A 26,633-nucleotide genomic window follows, 5' to 3' on the forward strand; every position below is an offset into this window, starting at 1 on the left:
ATAAGAAAATACATAAGCAAACCTAAATGGAGTTTAAACTTTCCTAGGCCCTTAATCTCTTCTTGGCCGAAACCTATAAGCATGATTTCTAGGTTTTTAAGCAACATAAATCATGAATAACATCTTAATAACATCACCTAACTTATTAGGCATCATAAGAAAATACATAAGCAAACCTAAATGGAGTTTAAACTTTCCTAGGCCCTTTAACTCTTCTTGGCTGAAACCTATATGCATGATTTCTTTGTTTTCAAGCAACATAAATCATGAATAACATCTTAATAACATCACCTAACTTATTAGGCATCATAAGAAAATACATAAGCAAACCTAAATATAGTTTAAACTTTCCACGGCCCTTTATCTCTTCTTGGCCGAAACTACTAGGCATGATTTCTAGGTTTTTAAGCAACATAAATCATGAATAACATCTTAATAACATCACCTAACTTATTAGGCATCATAAGAAAATACATAAGAAAACCTAAATGGAGTTTAAACTTCCTAGGCCCTTTATCTCTTCTTGGCCGAAACCTATAAGCATGATTTCTAGGTTTTCAAGCAACATAAATCATGAATAACATCTTAATAACATCACCTAACTTATTAGGCATCATAAGAAAATACATATGAAAACCTAAATGGAGTTTAAACTTTCCTAGGCCCTTTATCTCTTCTTGGCCGAAACCTATAAGCATGATTTCTAGGTTTTCAAGCAACATAAATCTTGAATAACATCTTAATAATATCACCTAACTTATTAGGCATCGTAAGAAAACACATAAGCAAACCTAAATGGAGTTTAAAATTTCCTAAGCCCTTAATCTCTTCTTGGCCGAAACTTCAAATCTTGATTTCTAGGTTTTTAAGCACATCAAACATGGAAAACACTCGTAAACTACTTGTACCGCAGGTGAGGGTGATACTTACATCCTCTTGCTTGGTTTACTAAGGGAATACCCTTGGTGGAGAAGAAGAAGAATGTTAGAGTGTATACTAAAAGCCTAGCTTTTGGTATGAATATTTATCTAGAAATAAGAATCACCTTGGTCAAATGTCTACATTTATGATAAATGTTGTTGTTCAATTAATTTATATTGTAGATAACATGGTGTGTGGTGTCTCACACAGAAGATCATGTTATCAGCACCTTATTGTTGGGTTTTTCGGGCCACAAAAATCGCTTTTTGCGTTGTAAAAACCCCGAAACCCCCGGCCACCGGATCCGTGCGAAGAATAAAATTTTGTAAAACTTCAAGTATGATTTTTCTAAACTAGATCTACACTAGATCTACAAAGGAGAAGAGTTTACCCTTGATGTGAAGCCCTTCGCGTAATCCGGCTCGTCCAAGGTTCGCCGGATCTCAAAAGTATCAAAGTGTGCTAGAACCCTTCTCTATGTGTATCCACACGAACGGAAGATAGAGAAAACAACTAAAAGGTGTGATAGAACCCATAGAAGTTTCGGCCAAGGAGGTGGAGGAGAGGGAGAAGAAGATGAGAGCTTGAGAGAGGAAGAAGAAGATTAGCACACAAAATGCACTAAAACATCTTTAAGTAGCCAGCCACTTCAAGGCTTGTAACCCCCATGGAATATCAAGAGTCACCACTCTTGGTAACTCCCATGAGGTGGCATTTGGTCAAGTTAAACTTGGACAAATGAAGAAGCCTTGATGATGTGGCATTGGTCAAGTCAAAGTCATGTCAAAACTTGACTCTTCATCTTCCTACTTATGTCAAGTCAAACTTGACAACTTCTCTCCCTTGGTTGATCTAATCTAACCATTGGTTCAAGTCAATTTTAATTTAATGAATCTCTATTCATTGAATTTAATTAATTAAATGAGTCTAAGACCAAATTAGACTCACTTAATACATGAACCAAATTGAGTCCAACTCAATTAGCACAATCTGGATTACTCTTAATCCAATTTGGTTCATCACATGAACCTAATCCTTTAGGTTCATCAAATGAATCTAATCTCCATCTAATTGTTCTTTGTGTGTGACCCTATAGGTTCTTGTAACGTTGGCAATGCTTCTAAACCCATTTAGAAGCATAAGTAATGAGCGGTATCTAGCAACACATCATTACTACCCAAGTTACAAGAATGTTGAGATCCAACATCACCTTGTGACTACTAATTGTGACTCCTCACAATATATGACAAGTGTCCTTCTATCCTTGACATCTAGATTGATCAATGTGAGGCATAGACCGTGTCATCCTCTAATCAATCTAAATCTTGAACTCCAAGTAGACTCACTCATTCAAATGAGCTCAATATCTCATATTGACTCATTTGGGCATAGCCATGCACTTAGTGGTCTCACTCTATCAAGAATATCGATGTCACTCCCGTCATATAGGAGGGATAGATCCCATCTACATCACTTACATCCCTCCGCATAATTTGTTACATACCCAGTAATCGCCTTTATAATCCATCCAGTTACAGGTGACGTTTGACGAAGCCAATGTACGTAACTCCTTATGTAGGGAACCATGGTGACTTCTTGTCCAAGGACTAGTAGTCATACTAATAGCCACATGAGAAAGTATATGACACTCATATAACGATCCATGATACTTTCTCATGGCGGGTCATTCAGTATACATTCTCCAATGCATACCTATGTCAACTTTATATCTCCATATCCATGACTTGTGAGATCAAGTCATCGAGTTGACCTACATGCTAGTCTCGTCGCATTAACATTGTCCCTGAATGTTAATACTCGACTAGGAATGATTAAGAGTAGTGTTCCCTATATCATCTCACTATCGATTCAACAAATCGATTGATATAGGTAAGAACCTTCTACTCAAGGACGGTATTATACTTAGTTATTTGGCACCAATACAAGTAAGTATAATAACCAAAATAAATGTCTTTATTTATATATATAGAAGAATATGATACAATGAGTTCATACAACAATCATAAAATGATTGGCTCTAGGGCTCTAACTAATAATTATAAATTATAAACAGTAGCTCACGACCAAGATGGAAAGGAAAAAACCATTGGAAGGGCGTAGTGTAATTAGGTATTAGTTTATCTTATCTATATAATTACACTAGTACACTTAGAGTGTATTAAGTAAGACCATTAGAGGTCGTTTCTTTTTATATTGACTTTATAAAGGAATAAAGACCTCAGTTATTATGGAAGTGTGTGTTCATAATCCTAATATAATAACAAGAACATATATTTGATATTTATTTCTTTAATTTATCAATGGGTGAGATTTAGTTCGATAAATCAATAAGCCTGATAAGTTGGGAAATGATATCACTTATAGTGTGTGTTGTTGATTATAGAAGGAAAATGTGTCCTAGTGATCTAGGTTGATAATGTCTCCAAGAGGAGCTCATAAGGATTGTCATGTTAAACCCTATAGGTGAACTTAGTCCGACATGATGATAAGGTTGAGTGGTACTACTCTTGGACTAAGATATTAATTAAGTGAGTTGTTAGTAACTCATTTAATTAGTGGGCATTCGACATCTTAAACTCAGGGAGACTAACACACTCATAATAAGAAGGAGACCAAAATGTAATTTGGAATTGGTGGGGTAGTTAACAATTCTTTAGTGGAATGAATTATTATTGATGGAATTAAGTTGTGTGTTCGGGGTGAACACGGGAAGCTTAATTTCATCGGGAGACCAAAATCAATTTCTCCTTTCGGTCCCTATCGTAGCCTCTCTATATATAAAGTAGTGTATCCATCTAAGCTCATCTTATAGTCCTTGTTGTTGGCATTACTATCCAAGAATGCTTCATGTTGTTGTGATCAACGTGAACAGCAAGTTCATATTTACTTGTTGTGAGATGTCGTTTACTTAAAACGAGAGAAGCTTTGTTTAAGCAACTCATGTTTTTTCTTGGAAATTAAGTCAACGCGAGAAGCAGCAACTCACATTTTTTGCTTGGCAATTAAGTCACGTTTTTGCTTGGCAATGAAGTCAACGTGAGAAGCTTAGCAATTGCCAACGTGATCACATGGAATTAAGAGGAAAATAATTTTAATTAAAATATTTCTTTTTGTGGAGAGATGTTTTATAAGGAAGTTTTAATTTTAATAAAAACTTTTCTTATTTGTAAATCATCCACATGTTTAAAAGAGATATTTTAATTTATAAAATTTCATTTTTACAAACCACCATGAAGGGAAAAATTATTGGAGAAATTTTTTATAAATTTTTGGAAACAAATTAGGAAGTTTTTATTCTTGTGAATAAAAAAAAAACTTCCTTGATGGAGAATAAAAGTGGTCGGCCATGTAATGTGAGAAGAGGAAATTATTTTTAATTAAATAAATTTTCCTTTCTATGGCAAAAGAATTAAGAAAGTTTTTATTTAAATTTCTTTATTTACCAAGACCAAGGATTATACAAGAGGGGGTAGAGGTGCCTTCATGGCTAACGACTCTATTCTTTTCTCCCTCTCTTTTCCTTCTTGGTGTGGCCAGCCCTAGGGTCTTCTCTTCTTCTTCTTTTCTTTTCCTCCTTTGTGGCCAGCGGCATCAACACAAGAGAAGTCCATGGTGGCCGGTTCTAGCTAGGAGAAGAAGGAGAGAAAGAAGGTTTTCTTTCTAGCATCCCTTGGAGCTTGGTGGTGGTGGCCGGACCACTACTTCTCTTTGAGAATTGTGGTGGCCGAATCTTGCTTGGAGAAGAAGGTGGCTTAGGTGGGTTCTCATCTTGGTGGATCGTTGCCCACACAACGTCCGGGATAAGAAGAGGAATATGGTAGAAGATCAAGAGGCTATTTGCTTACAAAGAAAGGTATTACTAGTAATTGTTTTCCGCATCATACTAGTTTTCTTTATATAGTTATTTTTGGAAATACCAAACACAACAGGCATATGATTCTAGAGTTTTCGGATTTGTTTCAAGGTTGTGTTTCTTTTCTTTTCTTTTTCAAATTTGTGATTCGATTGTTCTTTTTGGTTAACCTAGAGTTATTTAAGGAAATTAAATATTAGCTTTCCTTAAAAGGCTTTGTCTAGGCGGTGGTGGTTGCTCCCATATCCAAGAAGGCCATGTGCCTCGCCATGCAGTCCTGGAAGCCAATTTTGGAAATTAATATTTAATGGAATTAATAACATAGGTGGATTTGAATCAATAGTGTTAAGTTCCGCTTGCGATTCAAATCTAAACCATTAAGAATAGATAAGTTAAATTTGGAATCAATGATGTTAAGTTCCGTCTGTGATTTCTAATTTAACTTCTAAAGAACACAATAGGTTATTTAAGGAAAGGTTCGACACTTGTACAAAATTTTTGTACAGTGGAACCGGTACGATTTTCCTAGGACTAACCTACAAAGAAGACCCTTTTCGCTTCTAGAATTCCCTTTCCCTTATTTTTGCTTGTAATGAGAAGTATGTTTCAAGAACTTCTCTTTGAGAAGTTCCCTTAGGAAGGAAACCCTTAGCTTGAATTCGGCAATGGGGAAGAGGAACTTGAAGTTTCGGTGGAGGAAGAAGAAGAAGAAGAAAGGAGAAACCAAATTCCCTTGCCCTTTCCTTCCTTCTTATTCTACATGAAAAGGAAGAAGAAAGAATGAACTTTTCTTTCTCTTACCTTTTTATTTCCATTTATTTCTAAAAAGGAAGAAGTAAAAATGAATCATTCTAAGTGGAGGGAGAAAGAAAAGATAAACTTTTTCTTCTAAGTGGAAGGTGTCCCTTCACCCTCCCTACCCTTAACTACCACTTCCTTTTCCTTCCTAACAATACTTCCTCTTGGGCTATTGGTTATTCCATTCTACTTAAAGCTTGTCACCTACTAAAGGTTCAAGGTTCAAACCTTGGCCATGCTTCTTTTTGGTTCTATTTTCTTTCTTCTTTTTTTTTTTTTGTAGAAGGAACCCACATAAAACCCATTCTAATCATGCAAAAACTACATAAAATTTACTAGAGACTTTATGGGTGTTACAAATTGTCCATTTGGAGATATTGGTCAAGATTGACCAGTTTAATGTGAAGAAGAGTCAAGTAGGTCAAGGTTAACTACATACTTGACTGGGAAGTCTAACGGGAAGGTTGGCAGAAGATGAAAATCCAAGTGGGTCAATGTTGACCAAACACTTGGTGGGAAAGTCCCAGTGAGTGAAGGCAGGCAGAAGGGAAATCCTGGTGAGTGAAGCCAAGTGAAAGACCTAATAAGTGAAGTTAGGCAGATGGAAATCCTGGTGAATAAAGCCAGGTGAAAGACCTAGTTAGTGAAATTAGGCAGATGGAAACCCTGGTGAGTGAAGCCAAGCGAAAGCCCTACTGAGTGAAGCTAAGTAGTGAGAAAGTCCTGGTGAGTGAAACCAGGCACGTAGAAAAGTCAAGTGGGTCAAAGAATTGACCGGACACTTGGTGATGAAGTCCTAATAGGTCACGGTTGACCAGATGCTAGGCACGGGTGAGTCCCAACAAGTCATAGTTGACTAGATGTTAGGTATGGGAAACCTAGACTTGAGTTAGTCAAGTTAGGGTTGGTCAATCGATCAGCTGATCGATTGAACCAGAGCCCAATTGATTAGCCTATCGATTGGGGCTACGCCAATCGATTAGAGGTTGCTCACACAAAGAGCATAGTGTACTACCCAATCGATCATCCGATCGATTGGGATACTCCAATCGATCGATCAATCAATTAGGGCTTATTTTCTCGCGAGATTGTGAGGCAGCCTGAATTAATCAGTCAAAAGATTCAGGGTTTATCTATGAGAGCACAAAGGCACTCTAAATCGATTGGTCGATTAATCAAAGCCTCTCCAATCGATTGGTCAATCAATTGGGATATGACCATTGCAGAAGATGAAGGCTTTGGATGGCTGGGATCACTGGGATCACTGGGATATGGCATGGAAATCTATTGGGAGGAGGCACAATCGATTGAGAGCTCTAGATTGCGGGATATAAAGGTGACATCAAGTTCAAATAAAGTAGCGCTTACATGAGATATTCTCTATCGAGATCACGATCCTTCTTCCAGTTCTTGAAGTATCTTGGGGACAAGTGTTGTTACACTTCCAAGAGTCAAGAGGAATCTATAAGCTACAAGAGATCAAGCAAGAAGGTTTTTGTATTATTGTGTATTTACTTCTTGTTTTGAGTTGTATGCTTGTGCGAGTTTGTACAAGGTTTCTCCACCTCCAGATTATTCTGAGGAGTGTTTTTGTTAGTGGAGAGTGTGTCATGTATGGATCCTTGGATTAGTCATCTCTTCTTGAGGTGGATACAAAGTAAATATACTTGATAGCATTAGAGAGCTTGCCTTTGAGTTTATTCTGCTGCACATCATAAACGAAGCAAGCGAATGAATGCGACAAGATATTCACCCCCCCCCCCTCGCTTTGAAGTGTCCCATCAAGTGGTATCAAAGCGTGGGCACTCTTTACCTGATTCATCTCAGAAAGGGAAACGAGCTAGAGAAAGAAAAAGTTGAAGCCCTAATTTTATTAAGTTAACGACTTCATCAAAGGCTCAACTTCAAGATGGAATACCAAGATGGACTCGGATTTGACACAAGGGTGCCTCCGCCATTCACAATGACAAGCTTCGATTCTTGGAAATCAAGAATCAAAAACTTCTTCATGATGGACATAGAGCAATGGTTTGCTCTAATAAAAGGTTTTGAAGCTCTAAAGGATAGCAAAGGTAAAATCATTAAGAAGAACAAATGGAGCAAGGAACAAGTTCAAAGATGTGAGGCCAATGACAAAGTGACTATATTATTGGTTAATTTATTGTCTAGCGACATCTTGAGAAAGATAAGGGAATACAAAGATGCCAAGGAGCTTTGGAGCAAGTTGGCGAAGATCCATGAAAAACCCTCCACTACACAAAATCAAGAGGAATCCAAAGAGGGCAACTCATTGGATCAACAAGAAGAGGACTCCGAGGTTGAGAGGTGCTCAACATCAGAAGAAGAAGAAGTCCAAGAAGTTTCATCCTCAAAAGAGTGCAACAAAAAAGGCAAAGAGGGAGCATACTCTTTGTTTCATATACAAGAGGATGAAGATGGAGAAGCCTCCACCTCAAGGATTGAGGGGGAGTGTGGAACATTAATATCGTATCAAGAAGAAGTCTCTTCATCTGGATCAAATGGAGAAAGTGCCAACTTTACAAGCAAAGACGGTATAACAATTTCAATTGTTAAAAATAAAAATTATATCATATGCTTTGAGTGTAGTGAAAGAGGGTATTACAAGAGCAAGTGTCCCATATATACCAAGAAGAAGGGTCAAGTGGCACCAAAGGCCAAGAAGAAGCCTAAGGAGGTTGGCCCCATGCTACACAAGAGCAAGGAGCACATTGTGTGCTTCTTGTGTAAACAAAATGGGCATTACCGGAGCCTATGTCCAAAGGGGAATAATCCGGCCAAAGACAAAGGAGGAACTACAAGTCAAGGGGAGCTCTTAAGAGTAAACCCAAGGTATCATTTTTTGAACCAACTCCTTTAAGTAATAATAAAAAGCATGCTAGAAATAATTTATATCATTTCAATGCTATTTATCATGAAAATAGAAGGCATGATAAGATTAAAGAAAAATATGTAGCTTTTCATGCCAAGACCACCTCACCTAAGGTTAGGAAGGTATATAACAATCTTGGTAAAAATTCTATGGATTTAGATATAAGCCTAGAAATAGAAATGCTCAAGGACCAAATGAAATATCAAAAATCTAAGGATTTAAGGATGGAGAACCAAGGCTTGATAAATTGGAAAAGATCCTAAAAAGAATTGAAAATATCTTTAAGGGGCAAAATGAGCACAACCTAGGTTTAGGAATGTGAGAGTCATCCTATGACCATAGAGGTTTGGGATACAAACCTAAAGTCATGAAGGATGTGTCTTCTTATTATAGAGTTTCATAAAGTTATAGAACTAACCCTAGGTCTAGGAGTCAAGCCAAGGTTACAAGGGAGGTCATCCCTAGAACTAACCTTGAGAAGACCAATGTGACTAAGGCTTCTAAGAAGCCTAAGAAAGTCACTAAGAAGGTCACAAGGGAAGCTATCCCTAGAGTTAACCTAGAGGAGAGGAGCATGACCAAGGCTTCTAAGAAGCCTAGGAAGGTTATTAGAAAGAACTAGGGAACTTATCCCTAGTGAATACCTAAAATATCCAAGGAGCTCCAATAGGTTTTGGGTTCCTAGGAATCTATTCTCTACACCCTAGAGGGGTTTAGAGAGTGTCAACCTTGATTGGAAGGGTAGTTAATCCAATGTTTAAGAAATTGACACATAGAGTGCATTTTCAAGGTAATTGTGCTCCTTGAAAAAGAGAATGTTTAATTGGTTACTCATTAGAAGAGTAAAATATGTCAAAATTTTGAGGAATTGAACTTAATTTAAATTGACACAAATAAGAAAAAGATAAAATAAATGCTAAGTGTTGGGATGTATACTATAAGCCTAGCTTTTGTATGAACATTTGTTTTTGAGATATTTTGAAATGAGAATCACTTTGGTCAAATGTCTACATTTTATATTTATATATATGTCGATGCAGTTGTCCATTTAATTTATATTGTTGATAACATAGCGTGTGGTGCCACACAGAAGATCATGTTATCGGTTCCTTATAAATTATAAATAGTAGCTCACAACCAAGATGGATAGGGACAAACCATTGGAACGGTTGTAGTGTAATTTCGTATTAGTTTGTCTTGACTATATAATTACACTAGTACATTATGTGTGTAGTGAGTAGGACCATTTGAGGTTGTTCGATTTATACTGACTATATAAAAGACAGAACCTCTATTATTATGGATATGTGTACTCTTAATACCGATATAATAACAAATATATATACTTAGTATTTATTTCTTTAACTTATCAATGGGTGAGATTTATTCATTAAATCAATAGGCCCGATAAGTTGGGAGATAGTACCATTTATATGGTGTGTTATTGATTATAAAGGAAAATTGTGTCCTAATTATTTAGGTTGATGATGCCCCCTTGAGGAGCTCAAAAGAATTATCATGTAAACCCTGTAGGTGGACTTAGTCTGACATGATAATAAAATTGAGTGATACTACTCTTAAAGTCAGATGTTAATTAAATGAGTTGTAAGTAATTTATTTAATTAACGGGCATATGATATCTTAAACACATGGAGATTAACGCACTCATGATAAGTAGGAGCCCATATTGTAACATGAGATTGGTGCGGTAGTTCAATAATAACACTTTAGTGCTATGCGTTGTTATTGATGAACTTGAGTTGAGTGTTTGGGTCGAACATAGGAAGCTCAAGTTCATCAGGAGGCTAAAACCAATTCCTCCTCTCGGTCCCTGTTGTAGCCTCTATATATATAAAGCCTCAAAATCCACCCAAGCCCTGCTTCTTACCCAAGCAAGGGGCCGGCTAAGACTTGCTTATTGCCCAAGCGTAGGGCCAGCCAAGCCTTGCTTGGTGCCCAAGCAACAGGCCGACCACAATAGGAAAAAAAGGGAGATTTTATTTAAAACAGAATTTTGTTATAATTTTTCCTTTTATAGCTATTTACAATGGTTTAAAAGAGAGATTTTAATTTTATTAAAATCTTTCCTTTTTTTGTAACCATCCATAATAGGAATAAAAGGGAAATTTTATTTAAAATAGAATTTTGTTCAAAATCTTTCCTTTTTAGTCGCTAGCAAAGATTAGAAAAAGGAGTAGGATGTGACCCCTAAAACTTGAACTTTCTTATTCTCCACAATCCCTTCTCTCCTTATGGTTGCCGCCCCCTTTCCTCCTCCTAGGGCTAGCGGCACAACCTCCTCTTCTCCTCCTCCTTGTGGTCGGCTCCTCTTCTCCATTAAGGGCCGACGACACTTCCTTGTTCTCCAAGGGCCGGCGACACTTCCTTCTTCTCCAAGGGCCATCGACACTTCTTCATCTTGGTGGTCGGCGGCTTGAAGAATGGGAAGAAGAGGAAGAAAAGCAAGAAGAGGAAGAAGAGAAAGAAGAGGAAGAAGAAGAGAAGGAAGAAGATTAGAAGGTGCCCCATCCTAGAGACTCCTTTTGTGGCCGGCGGTTTTGGAAGTTCCTAAGTGAAGTAGGTGAGGGCGCATTCCCCGCGTAGGGAACAGTAGGCGTCGGTTCGACCTAGGGTTTCCGATGGGAAATTCGAAGTCAAAACCAGACAGTCCGGAGACTGTCAAAACATTTTTGTTACTATGTTTATTATGTGCTAACTTTGTCTTGTAGGATATATTGTTGTCTTGGGGACTAACGTATCTTGCAGGGACAAAATTGCACTTCATGCCTCGGATGAACAGTACCTGAGGCACCCTCATGGAGCTTGGAGGCGCCTCGGGTGCAAAGACTGGAGTGTACACACTGTGAAGCTAGAGGTGCCCTCATGGAGGCTTGAGGCACCTCGAACTGGCTTGAAGGCGCCCTCAAGGAGCATGGAGGTGCCTTCATGTGGATGAGCGACGACGGGGTCTGGGCTTATCCACGCGGCTGACTCGGCTGGGATGGAGGCACCCTCAAGGGGATTTGAGGCGCCTCCTACAACCCTTATATGGAGGTTTCAACCAGCATCTCAATCAATTAAGTTCTAAGTGATTCATCCTTCATGTGTTGCTCAAGAAATGAACCGGCTAAGCTACGACAAGTCCCCGATGACCCGAAGCTTCAAGATTTCCATTTAGAGTTGTTGGTATAGCTTTTTCTACACTAATTGTAATATTCAAACTATACTTTTTGCGCTATAATAGTTGTTGCCCAAAGTAAACGCTCAAGAAGCATGAGCTTTGTTGTAAGAGTTGCCCAAGGCTCCGAACTAAGTAAAAATACTTGGGTCTTTTTGTGTGTACTTTATTTATTTCCGCTGCAATACTCGTACGTTTTTTAATACGAAAAGTGAAAGCTACAAGCGCTATTCACCCCCCCTTCCCTCTAGCGCTTCTCGATCCAATAATTGGTATCAGAGTGGGGTCGCTTCAATTTGGTGCAACCACCAATCAAGCATTCTTTTGTGGCGATTTTCAGTTTTTTTGAGTCGATCGGAGTTAATATTTTTGCTGCCTATCGAAACAATTTTTCGTAATCGAATTTTTCTCAAAGTTGGTGCAACACCACTCGAGATCAGATTTTATTCTTATTTTAAACCGCACTACTAATCCAGGATCTATTCCTGGGGCAGGTCTTTGTTTACTTTGTGTGCAAGTTTTATCATCGAGTTTATGGCACTCCAAGAAGGCTACAGTACAGCCCGACTGATGCGCGTAAATATTATAATTGTTTATGCATGCTTTTTACGCACATTCACTTGCTTTATACGTACATATTCTTTGTATGATCGCCTCTTTTATCATGTATTCATCATATATACTCTTTTACACAGATATCTGCTTTTTGTTTGGTTTTGTGTTGACAGGAACAACTTTCGGAGTTAAAACAGCGTTTGTTGACGCACCGGAGCGAGCCAGAGAACATGGTCTTGCAAACCTTGCGTGGTCGTGTGGCCAAACAGAAGAGGAGAAGCCCACGCCGTACAACCCTTGCATGACCGTGCGACCAACCCAGAGGAAGATCAGAACACGGCCGTGCAACCTTGCATGACCATGCCCCCCATGACCGAGACCAAGCAGCACACAAGCATGTAACCCTACACGGCTGTGTCCCTAGTGTCGAGTCCTAGCATCACATGGCCATGCTAATTAGCATGGCCGTGCAGTGCACCCAGAGCCAAGAAAGGGCACGACCGTGCCATCCTTGCATAGCCATGCGGCCGTGTCGCGCCCTAGCCTATAAAAGGGGGTTTAACCCTTTTTCCGAGGAGGGGAGAGCCGGGAGGCGAGCCGTCAAGGGGAGAATCACTCTGGTGTCGTTCCATGCCATCCAGAGCATCGATCTAGAGACCTTTCATCACTACATCTACTCCAGAAGTAAAGGATTGGATCCGAAGATCACTCATCGTCATTAGATAAGCATACCGTTGGGTTTTTCAGGCTGCGAAAACTGCTTTTCGCGTCGCGGAAACCCCGAAACCCCCAGCCACGGATCCGTACGAAGTAAAAACTTTCGGAAGCATATGAGTACGAGTTTACAAAAACCTTGATCTACTCTAGATCTACAAAGAAGAAGAGCTTATACATTCGATGCGTGCCCTTTTTCGTATCCCGCTCATCCAAGGAAGTGTCGGATCTCAAGTTGTTAAGGTAGACAACTCTCTATGCGTATCCACATGAACAACTCGATGGAGGGAGAACCTTTGAGTGTGCTAGCACTCCAAGAAGGTCTCGGCAATGGAGAGGAGAGGGAGAGAAAAATTGGAGCAAGGAAGAAGATGAAGGAATGAATGAGAATTACTCACAAAATGAAACTTATTTACTCAATTGATGTGGCCGGCCACATTAAGAAGATGTGTAACCTCCATGGAATGCCAAGAGTCACAACTCTTGGTAACTCCCATGAGGTGGCATCCCACTTAAGCAACCATGATGATGTGGAGCATCATTATTGGCCCACTCAATGCCAACTCACCAATGAGGTGACATAAAGTCAAGTCAAACTTGACTCTTCATCTTTCTCTCAAGTCAAGTCAAACTTGACTTAATCTCTCTCATGGTTGATCTAATCCAATCATTTAATTCAAGACAATTTAATATAATGAATCTAATTCATTTAATTAAATTGATTCAATGAGTCACAATCTAAAATAGACTCATTGAACACATGAATCAACTTGAGTCCAACTCAATTAGGCCAATTAGGATTACTCTTAATCCAATTTGATTCATCAAATGAATCTAATCCTCTTGGTTCATCATATGAACCTAATCTCCATCTAATTGTCCTTAGTGTGTGACCCTATAGGTTCTTGTAACGTTGGCAATGCCCCCCTAAACCCATTTAGGAGCATAAGTAATGAGCGGTATCTAGCAACACATCATTACTACCCAATGTTATAAGAATGTTGAGATCCAACATCACCTTGTGACAACTAATTGTGACTCCTCACAATATATGGCAAGTGTCCTTCTATCCAAGACATCTAGATTGATCAATGTGAGGCATAGACCGTGTCATCCTCTAATCAATCTAAATCTTGAACTCCAAGTAGACTCACTAAATCAAATGAGCTCAATATCTCATATTGACAAATTTGGGCATGACTATGTACTTCGTGGTCTCACTCTATCAAGAATATCGATGTCGCTCCCGTCATATAGGAGGGATAGATTCCATCTACATCATTCACATCCCTCTGCATAATTTGTTACATACCCAGTAATAGCCTTTATAGTCCACCCAGTTACGGGTAACGTTTGACGAAACCAAAGTACATAACTCCTTATGTAGGGATCCATGGTGACTTCAGGTCTAAGGACTAGTAGTCATACTAATAGCCACATGAGAAAGTATATGACACTTATATAACGATCCATGGCGGGTCATTCAATATGCATTCTCTAATGCATACCCATGTGTCAACTTGATATCTCTATATCCATGACTTGTGAGATCAAGTCATCGAGTTGATCTACATGCTAGTCTTATTGCATTAACATTGTCCCTGAAAGTTAATACTCGACTAGGAATGATTAAGAGTAGTATTCCCTATGTCATCTCACTATCTGTGCAACTAACCGATTGATATAGGTGAGAACCTTTCTTCTCAAGGACGCTATTATACTTAGTTTATTTGGCACCAATACAAGTAAGTATAATAACCAAAACAAATGCCTTTATTTATATAAGAATATGATACAACAAGTCCATAATACAATCATCAAATGATTGACTCTAGGGCTCTAACTAACACATACTTCTTCTTTATCTCTTTACTTTTGAGGATTTGTATGTGTAGCTAATCCTAAGTGTGCCATCACTAGTGCTTATAACCAATCCTTATGGGTTCGACAATCTTTTATATTACTGATGATGATTCCATGCACTTGCGGAATCGTAACAAGTTTTTGGCATCGTTGCCGGGGAGAACGTCTATAACATTGGTGATAGTCATACTAGATTAGACTAGACTTTGTTTTCTTTTTCTTTATATTTCCTTTAGTTTGCATTTAGAGATAAATAATTTTATTCTTGTTTTTCTTTACTTTCCGTATTTTTATTAAAAAGACCAAAAATAATATTATTTAATCTTTTCTTCTTTACTATATTTCATATCTTATTTTAGCATGCGAAGAGCTAATCTTTCAGGACAGCTTTTATCGTTTGATCCAGAGATTGATAAGACTTTCCTGAGGAGAAGAAACCTACAGGAGGCATTTCAAGTAGCACAAGGATCTTCAGAGATGGCCGATAAATTGTTGAAGGATTATGCAACACCTTATGCACGAGGGGTTCGGTCTAGCATCACTCGACCACCAATCGAAGCTAACAATTTCGAAATCAAGCCTGTAGTAATTCACATGGTTCAGCAGAATCTATTTGGAGGAGGACCGCATGAAGATCCGAACCACCACTTGGAGCTTTTCTACGAGATCTGCGACACCATGAAAGTGAACGGAGTCCCTCCAGAATCAGTAAGGTTATTGCTCTTCGTATTCTCCCTGAAAGACATAGCCAAGCAATGACTAAATTCACTTCCAGCGAACATCATTACATCCTGGGAGCAGTGTGAGCAGAAATTCTTGGACAAATTCTATCCACCAAGTAAAACTGCTCATATGAGGAATCTGATTGCAAGCTTCAAGCAGGTAGACTCGGAATCATTATTTGAAGCCTGGGACATATTCAAAAGTATGCTGAGACAGTGCCCCCATCATGGCCTTGAGAAATGGTTGGTTCTACACACCTTCTACAATGGAATCAATTATCACGCGAAGCCCTCAATTCTACAGCAGGAGAAGCACTGATGAACAAGAGCCTTAATGAAGCTGAAGAGATCATGGAGAATGTGGCATAGAATCACCATCAGTGGGCATCTGAAAGTTCTGGTGATTCTTTCTCAGGGAATCCAATAAAAGCGTAAAGGAAATTCGATGTAGATGCAGTCACTCTCATGTTTGCAAAGCTAGATGCTCTGACCAAAAAGGTTGAGGCCATGGGGAACAACAACAACACAACCAATGAGATAGTTTGTGTTTGTGAGACTTGTGGAAGTACGGATCATGCTCAAGATACTTGCCCCCTAGGGCCAATACAAGCACGGATAAACCAACTTGAGCAGTGTGATGCAATAGTTAGCTTCAACCAAAGGCAAAACAATCTGTACTCCAACACATACAATCCAGGTTAGAGGAATCACCCAAACTTCTCATACTGGAACAATCAGGATCAAGGGCCAGCAAAACAAAGCTATCAACCTGGACAAAAAAACTACTCACCTGGGCAGCAGAGCTACTCATCTGGACAACAAACTTTTCAACAGCAACCTTCACAATTGTCCAGGATTGAAAAGATGTTTGAAGAAGATCTCTCAGAGCAAAAAGAGATGAAGAATGAGATCAAGCTGTTAACCCAAAAAATGGAAAATTATGAGAAGCATCAAAAGATGTAAGATAACCAGATAGCCCAATCCATCACAAGAGCACAGGGAACATTTCCAGGGAAGCCGGATATAAATCTAGTGGAACACTGCTACCGCATTGAGCTGAGGAGTGGACGTACTATGGGAGACCCCCAAATCATTACTCAGAAGGAACCTGACTCAGAGAAAGAGCCCTCTCCCCTAATTCCCAATCTAACTTAAAACAGGGATGGAGAGGAGGTTACTAAGAAAGGTGAAGGAACTCTTCAAGTCCCCCCACAGAGTGAGACGATTCCTTTCCCTCAGAAACTGATAACCTCCTAGAAGGATGAAGAGTTCAACAGATTCCTGAAGAAGATCAAGGGAATTTGCATAGAAGTACCGCTGATAGATGCACTGCACCAAATGTCAAAGTTCGTAAAGTTCTTAAAGGGTATTTTATCTTACAGGAGGCAGAAGGGCCACTTTGAGACCGTGGCATTAACAGAGAATTGCAACGCTCTCCTTATGGAAAATTCTCCTCCAAAGCTTCTGGATCCAGGAAGTTTCTCCATACCGTGCAAAATTAGTTCTGAACACATACCGAGAGCTTTCTGCGACTTGGGGCCCAGCGTTAGCCTACTTCCGTACTCTTTATGCAAGAAGCTGGGCCTCCAGAACATTAAATTGACCATTATGGCACTACAATTAGCTGATCATTCATGCAGATACCCAATGGGAATAGTGGAAGACATACCAGTAGAAGTGGGTGGATGTATCGTTCCCACAGATTTCATCATCTTGGATATGGAGGAAGACCCCAAGATACCGATCATCCTTGGAAGACCATTCCTTGCCATAGCTAGAGCCATCATTGATGTAAAAAGTCACAGGTTATCCTTGGAGTTTGGCAAAGAAAAGATTGAGTTTGATTTATCCGATTCCACCATCTGCAACCCCTCTTCTCAGGACAATTCTAGCAAGATCAACATACACAAAGTCGAGGAGTGCAATTTCCATGAGAGTTCCCCTCCATCGAGCAATAAGAAATACATTTCTCGTGCACAAGCGAAACTAAAGGCGCAGGCTGGAGCATTAACCCTAGGAGGAAAGCCGTGCTTCCATGGGTTTAGTCCACACTAGCTGAAACGGGGTCGAGCTAAAGACCTAAAACAAGCGCTTCTTGGGAGGCAACCCAAGGGTTTTTTATTTTTGGGTATTCATTTTCAGGATGTGCAGACCCTCCATAAGCTGGCCGTGAGCATTTCATGGGCGTGGAGGCGTCAGAGGAACCGAAAGAGCGAAAGGCTAGTCACCGTAAGCCTAAAGGAGTTGGCCGTGTGATCCCACATGGTCGTACGAAGCCAGTAGAAGAATGAAGGCCATGATCGGTGCAACCTTGCACGACCGTGTGGCCTATGCAGAGAGAAGGACACAGGCCGTGCCACTCGGGACGACCGTTCGAGACTGCCAGAGAAGGAGATGACTCGGGCCGTGCCAATTGGCATGGCCGTGAGACATGACTAGAGAAGAGGAAGGACTGGGACAGGCCAATTGCCATGGTCGTGCGACCATGGCCGAGGGGAGAAAAGAGGAGGTTGTGCCAATCGACACGACCATGCAGAGCCCCTCCTAACCCGGCCGTGTCTATAAGACACGACCGTGCCCCTGCCCATGTGCACCACCCACTTCTACAAAAAAACCCTATTTCCATCTCCTTCTCTCCAAAAAGCCTTCTCCTCTCTCCTACACCTCATCAACCCCTAATTTCCCACCTCTAGAGCTCACTTTTGCTTAGATCTACATCTAGATCTAACACTTCTTCAAGCCACAAATCCGAAAAGAGAGAAGAACCTTACCTATTTTTCCTTCATTCTCTTCCTCTTCCATCATCTAGACCCATCTCCACAAGAAATTCCTCAAAACCTTGCATCATGTCGCAGATCTTGAAGAGACTTCGTCAAGGAAGTAGTGGATCTGGCGAAGGAGATGCACCGGGAGGCGACAAAGGCAAAGGGAAGGATTGTTCCAAAGGCAAAGGAAAAAAGGGTGGCATGCGACGAAGGTAACGAAAATGAGTTCAATATTATCTTTAGAAATCATGATCAAAAAGCTAGATTTGATATCCTCATTACTAAGAAAATTACATGCACTAAATATATGGACCCCATTACTATGGACATGTTAGGAATTAGGGATGATGTAGATTGGATGATTAGTTCTTTAGATTAGAATGAAATATGTACGCTCATGCACCGACTTACCCCCGCCTAGTCCTTGAATTCTTGAGTTCGATTGATGTTAAATTTTCTTCTGAGGATGACTACGTAGGGGTCATAACTTTTAGGATGATGAATAAAGAAGTTCGGTGGACTTTTAGTGATTTCAATAATTATTTTGGTTTACCCATTGGTGGTGCCCGAGGATTTAGTGATGAAATAAGATGGAATAAATTTTGGACATCAATAACTGGATCAAAAGACCCTTATGAACCCTTTAGAGCCAAGGCATCCCACATGCAAAACCCGACCTTTATATACCTTAACCAAGTTATGAGCAAAACAATCTTTGGTCAAGGAGAGATTGATGGGGTGGTTAGAAAGATAGAACTCTATTCTCTTTGGGCGATGTTAAATAAAGTTGATTTTGATTCCGGATTTTATTTTTTGCAAACTTTGTTGAGGACAACTAAGGTATCTTTGGGGATGATAGTGTTTGGTGGATTGATCACCCAAGTAGCATTCAATCTGAGTTGTGCACTTGATGGATTAGAGGTTATTCATGGTAATGACAAGATCGACATCGATTCTTGTCTTACTATGAAGATGATTTGTCGGGATGAGAATGAGTTTTCTTTCCCTAAGACCAATGGTTTTCCATTACCCCTTCCTTGCCCCGAGCACACTTCAGTTCGCGACCCCGCGAATTGGGTGATTACAGATTTGCACCCCGAGATTGTACCCTCCATCTTAGAAGAAACCGAGTATCACCAAGAGCCCTCATCATCAGGATTCCGCAGCCTTCCGGAAATCCGGAACCTCCTAGGCACTCTTTTGCATATGGCACGGGATCTTGTAGATTTGATTTTTCTGATTTTCGTACCTATTTAAACTCCCTTCATGAGAAGTAAAATACCCAACAATGATTGTTGGAGGGTCACTTCAAGTTATCAGACGACCAGTTTAGGGAGGTACAAGATCATTTTTAGTTCACTAGGGACTTCTATAGTCAGGTCACAGGGTTTGTTCAAGACTATGACGTTGACCAGGAAAGAATGAGAAATTTTATGGATGATATGGATATCACTAAACAACAAGTAGATGCCCTATATCAATATCATTAGAACTTTGGCCATCTTCCTGATATGCTTAGATTTTCCCCTGGCACATATCAAGGACCCCTTTATCCCCCACTCCCACCACCATATTGATTTCATCGGGACAATGAAAAATCTATGTCTGGGGGGGGGGGGGGTGTTGTGTCTGTCTGCACAACCTGAGTCAAGTCGACTTTTCTTTTCTTTTTTGCATTTTCTTTCTGCTTTGCATATTTTATTTTTATTAGTCTGTTTTGTTTATTTGCATTTTCTAGTTTCATGTTTTTATTTGCACTTTGCTTTATTTATTCGCATTTCTAGTTTTGAGACATATTTGAGAACATCAAACCTTCTACTTTTTCTGCTACTTGTCCGATAGCAAAATGACTAGCATTTTCTTAGTTTATGAGTTGTCAAGATAGTGTTAGTATGTTTCGTGTATCTCCTCTATCTATCTCTAGTAGCATGAAATAAGCTAAGTATTGTACGGAGTTTGGTATAAGTTTTGGCCTAACCTTAAGGATCTTATTTACACTACACCTAAGTACTTAATCTTGAATAGTAGAAATACTTTTGGAATAATTATGATTCATCCAAATTGTTTAGTACTTGTGTTCCCATGGGGATTTCTTATTTACATTTTGGTTACTGGATGACCTTGGATCATTGAAGTTCATTTGGAAATATCTAAATCCCGACATATGCATCACGCATGTGTGATTAGTGCTACACTATAGTACCAAAAAAATAATAAATTTTTTTTTAAATAAGGGATAAAAAATAGTTGTCGTGAGTGGAAACTAACAATTCACCCCTTTGAGACCGAGTTAGGTTATTGGGGAAATGAATGTTATGTTTCTCTTGATTCTGAGTAACATCCTTTAAGACCTTGTGTAACTTAAGAAAAATGAACCAAGTGTGTGGTAGGTAAGTGCCTATCACTGGGAACATTAGGAACTCAATTGTATGTCGACTTAACTAGGACAAAAAAAAATTTAAACTTGAAGAGTTTTAGCTACTTATTGCACCGAGCACAAAGAACTTATGCTTAAGCCATACTTAGGTAACTCCACAATCATGCTTATCAACGAAACTAGTTGATAGACTTAGGCTAATCCACTAGGGGCTATGAAACATTGCCAGGCGCTCATGAACATAGTTTGTATTGTTTTGCTTGAGGACAAGCAAAGGTTCAAGTCTAGGGGTGTGATGTGCATAAATATTATGATAGTTTATGCATGATTTTACGCACATTCACTTGCTTTATACGTACGTATTCTTTGTATGATCGCCTGTTTTATCATGTATTCATCATATATACTCTTTTGCACAGATATCTTCTTTTTGTTTGGTTTTGTGTTGACAGGAACAACTTTCGGAGTGAAAACAACATTTGTTGACACACCGGAGCGAGCTAGAGAACACGACCGTGCACACCTTGCACGACCGTGTGGCCAAATAGAAGAGGAGAAGTGGATGGATGTGCAACCCTTGTACGGTCGTGCGACCAACCTAGAGGAGGATCAGAACAAGACCGTGCAACCTTGCTCAGTCATGCCCTCCATGACCTAGACCAAGTAGCACACGGCCGTGCAACCATGCACGACCGTGTCCCCAGAGCCGAGTCCCAGCATCACACGACCGTGCCAATTGGCACGGCCGTGCAGCGCACCCAAAGGCAAGAAAGGGCACGGTCGTGCCATCCTTGCATGGTCGTGCTTCCGCGCCGCGCCCTAGCCTATAAAAGGGGTTTTAACCCTTTTTCTGAGGAGGGGAGAGCCGGGAGGCGAGACGGCAAGAGGAGAATCACTCTGGTGTCATTCGACACCGTCCAGGACATCGATCCAGTGACCTTTCATCACCACATCAACTCCAGAAGCAAAGGATTAGATCCGAAGATCACTCATCATCGTTGGATAAGCATACTTCTTCTTTCTCTCTTTGCTTTTGAGGATTTGTATTTTATATATATCATGTCTTCGGGGTTTTCTCCAATGTCTATAGAGTAGAGTCCTTGTTCTAGGATGAGGTAGTAATTGTGGATTGGTTTTGATGTAAAACTCATATTACGCTTATATTCATTGGATGATTTCGCTTGCTTTGTTTCGACTACTCAATCTCGTTGTCGTGTTGATTGATTGTGTAGGAATTGACAACCTCGTAGAAGGAATACCTTAGATCGTACACCCGAGGAGCCCTAGTGACAGGGGTAACCCGTTCACGGACATCTAGGGTACTTCCTTGAAAGGAGAGGCGACTCCTCCACAAGGAAGTAAGAGAACAAACTAAGCTTCTTAATTCTATCTTTGATAACATCAATTAGAGTTGTGTCCGTGTGATCTACCGAGGCACCCTAGTGATAGGGGTTAACCGTAACAGGATTTCATAGGGATCATCTTTGTTTGGTGGTTAAGGATAGTTGCTTTAGGTTCCGGCGAATGCATGCTGATGGACAATGAGTAGAGGATAGCATGAGACACATCAATACCACCACAATGAAATCGAACTCCTAGAACTCTTCATTAACCAGGTTGATTTCTTATCGTTGCTAGTTCTCATCCTCGCTTTCTAATCTCTTTTCCTAGATTACTTACAATCATCGATAGTGTAGCTAATCCTAAGTGTGCCATCACTAGTGCTTATAACTAGTCCTTGTAGGTTCGACAATCTTTTATATTACTGACGATGAATCCGTGCACTTATGGAATCGTAACACCGACCTCCTCTCTTCACCGGAGAAGATTTCAACTACTGGAAGAGTCGGATAGAGTCGTACCTCCAAACAAAGTTTGAAGTCTGGATGATCATCAAAACTGGTTTGGACCTTCCAATGGACAACGCTGGTAAACCAATTTTGTGTGAGAATTGGGATGATGCACTCATAAAGAAAGTAGAAGCAAATGCCAGAGAAACCTCTACACTTTAGTGCGGCCTAACTAAGGAGGAACTAAACCGTGTCAGCCCATTTTCGACCGCTTAAGAACTATGGCAAAAGTTGATCGAGTTGCACGAGGGAACGCCCGACACAAAGGTAAGTAAATGTGATTTATTACTTAATAAATTGTACAATATGAAAATGCAGGAAGGTGAGACGGCTAGCCAGCTCCACTCCCGGATACAAGAACTGCTCAACGGGCTTCACAGGATCAGACAAGGATGGGAGAACCGCGAGATCCTAAGGTATGCCTTAAACGCCTTTCCAAGGAATACCTTGTGGGCATCAATGGTAGATGCTTACAAGGTTTCTAAGTATCTTTCCTTAATTAAGATAGATGAACTTTTCGCAGAATTCAAATTGCTTGAACAGATTAACTCACGTCCGATCGAAAAAAGAATAGCTTTGGTTGTAGGTATAGGCAGAGCGTGCGAGTCAAAACCAAGACGCAGAACCAAACCAGAGTCAGAAGAAGATCCAGATTCATTCGACGACGACAACAAACTCACGGCCGAACTCGTCAACCTGGTGAGGAAGCTCTACCGAAAGAAGAAAGGCTTCAACAAGAAGGATGTCAAAAAGGTAAACCAATCCAAGGAGGCCCAACCAAACTCAAAAATGAAAGTCGAAGTAACCTGCTACGGATGCAACCAGAAGGGGCACATCAAGGTGAACTCTCCGAACCAGAAAGATGCGCAGAAACCACGAAGAAAGAAGGCACTGAAGGCGACCTAGGAGGAGTCTTTTTCCGAAGAGTCAGACAATAAAGAACTCAAGCAGACGAGTTTTCTTGCAATGATGGTCCGGGACCAACTCAACGAATCCGGAAGTGAGGACGAATCAGAAGCTATGTCCGAGAGAAGCCACAGATTCGTATCCGTTTTTGAAGGGCCTAACCTCTCTATAAGTACACATTGATTATATAATTTAATTAATTATTTAATGCACAAATTAGCTAAGTTTAATGTTTGGATCAAATCGCTTCTAAAGGAAGTAACATCCCTTAAAGAAGTGACTAATTCTGAATCCTTGGTTGACTCTGTTCAGACTGGAACCTCAACTCAAGTTCAAAAGCTTGAGGAAGAGAATTCCAGCTTGAAAATTCAAGTCAAAGATTTGAAGATTACATTGGAATGGTTTACACTAGGTTCCAAGAATCTTGACTTGATTCTTGGAAATCAGAAAGTCATATGCAATCAATCCCGACTAGGATTTAGAACTAAAAGGAAATATCGGTCTTATTTATCACTTGTTAACAGATCGAATAGAAAGATATCCAAATATGGGTACCTAAGTCCAACTTGGTCAATCAAGTTGGACTTGGTCATTATTGGGTCCCCAAGGATCATGTTCATTACCTTGATAGACCATATCGAGGATATGATTTAGGGGGAGCCAATAGAAAAACTATCTTAATAAATAGATAAAATTGCTTTATGATTGTTTATTTTCTTTTCTTAGTAATATGCATGCTTAGATTAGGATAGATTAAGGACCTAGGCGTAATTTACACTTGTTTAGTTAAACCTACGGGTTTAAAAGGGAAATTAAATATATATTTTTCTTTGAAAGACTCTGTCTAGAAGTGGTGGATGATCCCATACCTAAGAAGGCCTAGTGCCTCGCCACAGCCTGGGAGCCAATCTTCGAAATGTATATTTAATTAACCAATTGGAAAACCTAAGTTTAACTCAAATGTAAATTAATCCTTAGAAATAATCTAAATTAAAGATAACCATCTCATAAAACTAATTAAGATTCCCTGATTGATAATTTAGAATCAGGTGAGATGAATCTAGGTTGAACTTAGTCAATTTTAACTAATTCAATTTATAATCTAATTAATAAATATACTTAATTAACTTAATAAATAAACTTAATCAAAATCAACTTATTAAATAAACTTAAAACTTAATCAACTTAATAAATAAACTTAATTAAATTAATAAATAAACTTAATCAAAATCAACTTAATAAACTTAATAAATAAACTTAATTAACTTAATAAATAAATTTAATTAATCAACTTAATAAATAAATAAACATTAACTTAATCAACTTAATTAATCAACTTAAATAAAAATTAACTTAAGCAAATTAATTAATCAACTTAATAAATAAGCTTAATTAACTTAATAAATTAATAAATCAACTTAATTAAATTAAATATAACCATCTCACAATCACCTATAGGAATACTGTGCTTAATCATCTAGATTAGGTGAGATGGAACATTAAGGAGTTGATTTCAATCAAGCTGTCTTCTGAATCCATTATATTGACCCAAATCAAATAACTTTATATAGGAACATAAAGATTTGGATCAATGGATGCTAGACAGTGGATGCTCCAGACACATGACTGGAGATAGATTGAAATTCACTAAGTTGAAACTCACGAATCTAGGGTCCATCGCATTCGGCAACGACGTAACCCTTATGGTAATCGGAATAGGTAATATCCAATTAAATTCTATTTTTTATATTAGAAAAGTCTTATTGATTGAACAATTTAGTTTCAATTTACTTAGTATAAGCAAATTATGTGACTCAGGATATTTAGTCACATTTTCAAAAACTGAATGCATAATTAAGAATATTAATAATCCTGAAATCAAACTTAATGGAATTAGGAAAAAGAACATATATGCAATAGACTTACCAACCTCCTCTCTAGAGTGTCTACTGACACAACAAGAGGAAACTGAGTTGTGGCAAAGGAGACTGGGTCACACTCATACTGAACTCATTTCAAAAATGAGTCAAACGGTTTAGTTAGAGGTTTGCCCAAATTAAAATTTACTGAAAATTTAATCTGTAATGCTTGCCAACAGGGTAATCAAACCAAGTCAACCCACAAATTAACCAACTTAAATAGAACTACCTTGATACTTGAGCTCCTTCACTTAGACCTATTTGATTCACATGGAGTCAAATCACTAAGCAAAAATCAATATTGCTTAGTAATAATTGATGACCACTCAAGATTTACATGGGTAAAATTCCTTAAAACTAAAGATGAAACCTTTGAAGTCTTTAAAATCTTCAATAAATTAATAGAAAATGAAAAAGACATTCAAATAAAAAGAATTAGAAGTGACCATGGGGGAGAATTTGAAAATCATAAATTTATTGAATTTTGTGAAATTAATGGTTATAAACATGAATATTCATGTCCTAGGACCCCCAACAAAATAGTCTAGTAGAACGGAAAATAGAACCCTACAAGAAATCGCTAGGACCATGTTGAATGAATACAACCTATCTAATCAATTCTAGGCTGAAGCAATTAATACAGTCTGCTATATACAAAATAGAATCTTAATTAATAAATCTCACAATAAAACATCTTATGAAATGTACTATAATAAAATCCCTAACTTGAATTATTTAAAGGTGTTTGGGTGTAATATTTTTATCCTAAATACTAAAGACTACTTAGGAAAATTTACGTCTAAAATAACCCCAGGAATATTTTTAGGGTACTCAACAACTAGTAGGGCATATAGAGTGTATAATAAAAACACCCTAAAAGTTGAAAAAACTATAAATGGAATTTTTGATGAAGAAAATAACTTATCCAATATTATAAATGAAAATAATAATGTTAACCCAAGAATCATAGAAGATGATGAGTTAATTCAACTTAAACCTAGCGAATTATTAAAACCAATTACTGACCCAATTATAGGACCAACTAGAATAAGTATCAATCACCCATCTGACCAAATTTTGGGTGACCCAACTCTAGGAGTCAGAACTAGGTCATCTCTTATAAACCTAAGTTAAGTAGGACTTATCTCCAAAATTGAACCCAAAACTATAGATGAAGCCCTACCAGACCTAGACTAGACAATAGCAATGCAAGAGGAATTAGCCCAATTCGAAAGAAACCAAGTTTGGGAACTAGTACCCAAACCCATTAATAAAACCATAATTGATACTAAATGGGTGTT

Source organism: Zingiber officinale, chromosome 8A (assembly GCF_018446385.1).
Source record: "Zingiber officinale cultivar Zhangliang chromosome 8A, Zo_v1.1, whole genome shotgun sequence".
NCBI classification, from domain to species: domain Eukaryota; kingdom Viridiplantae; phylum Streptophyta; class Magnoliopsida; order Zingiberales; family Zingiberaceae; genus Zingiber; species Zingiber officinale.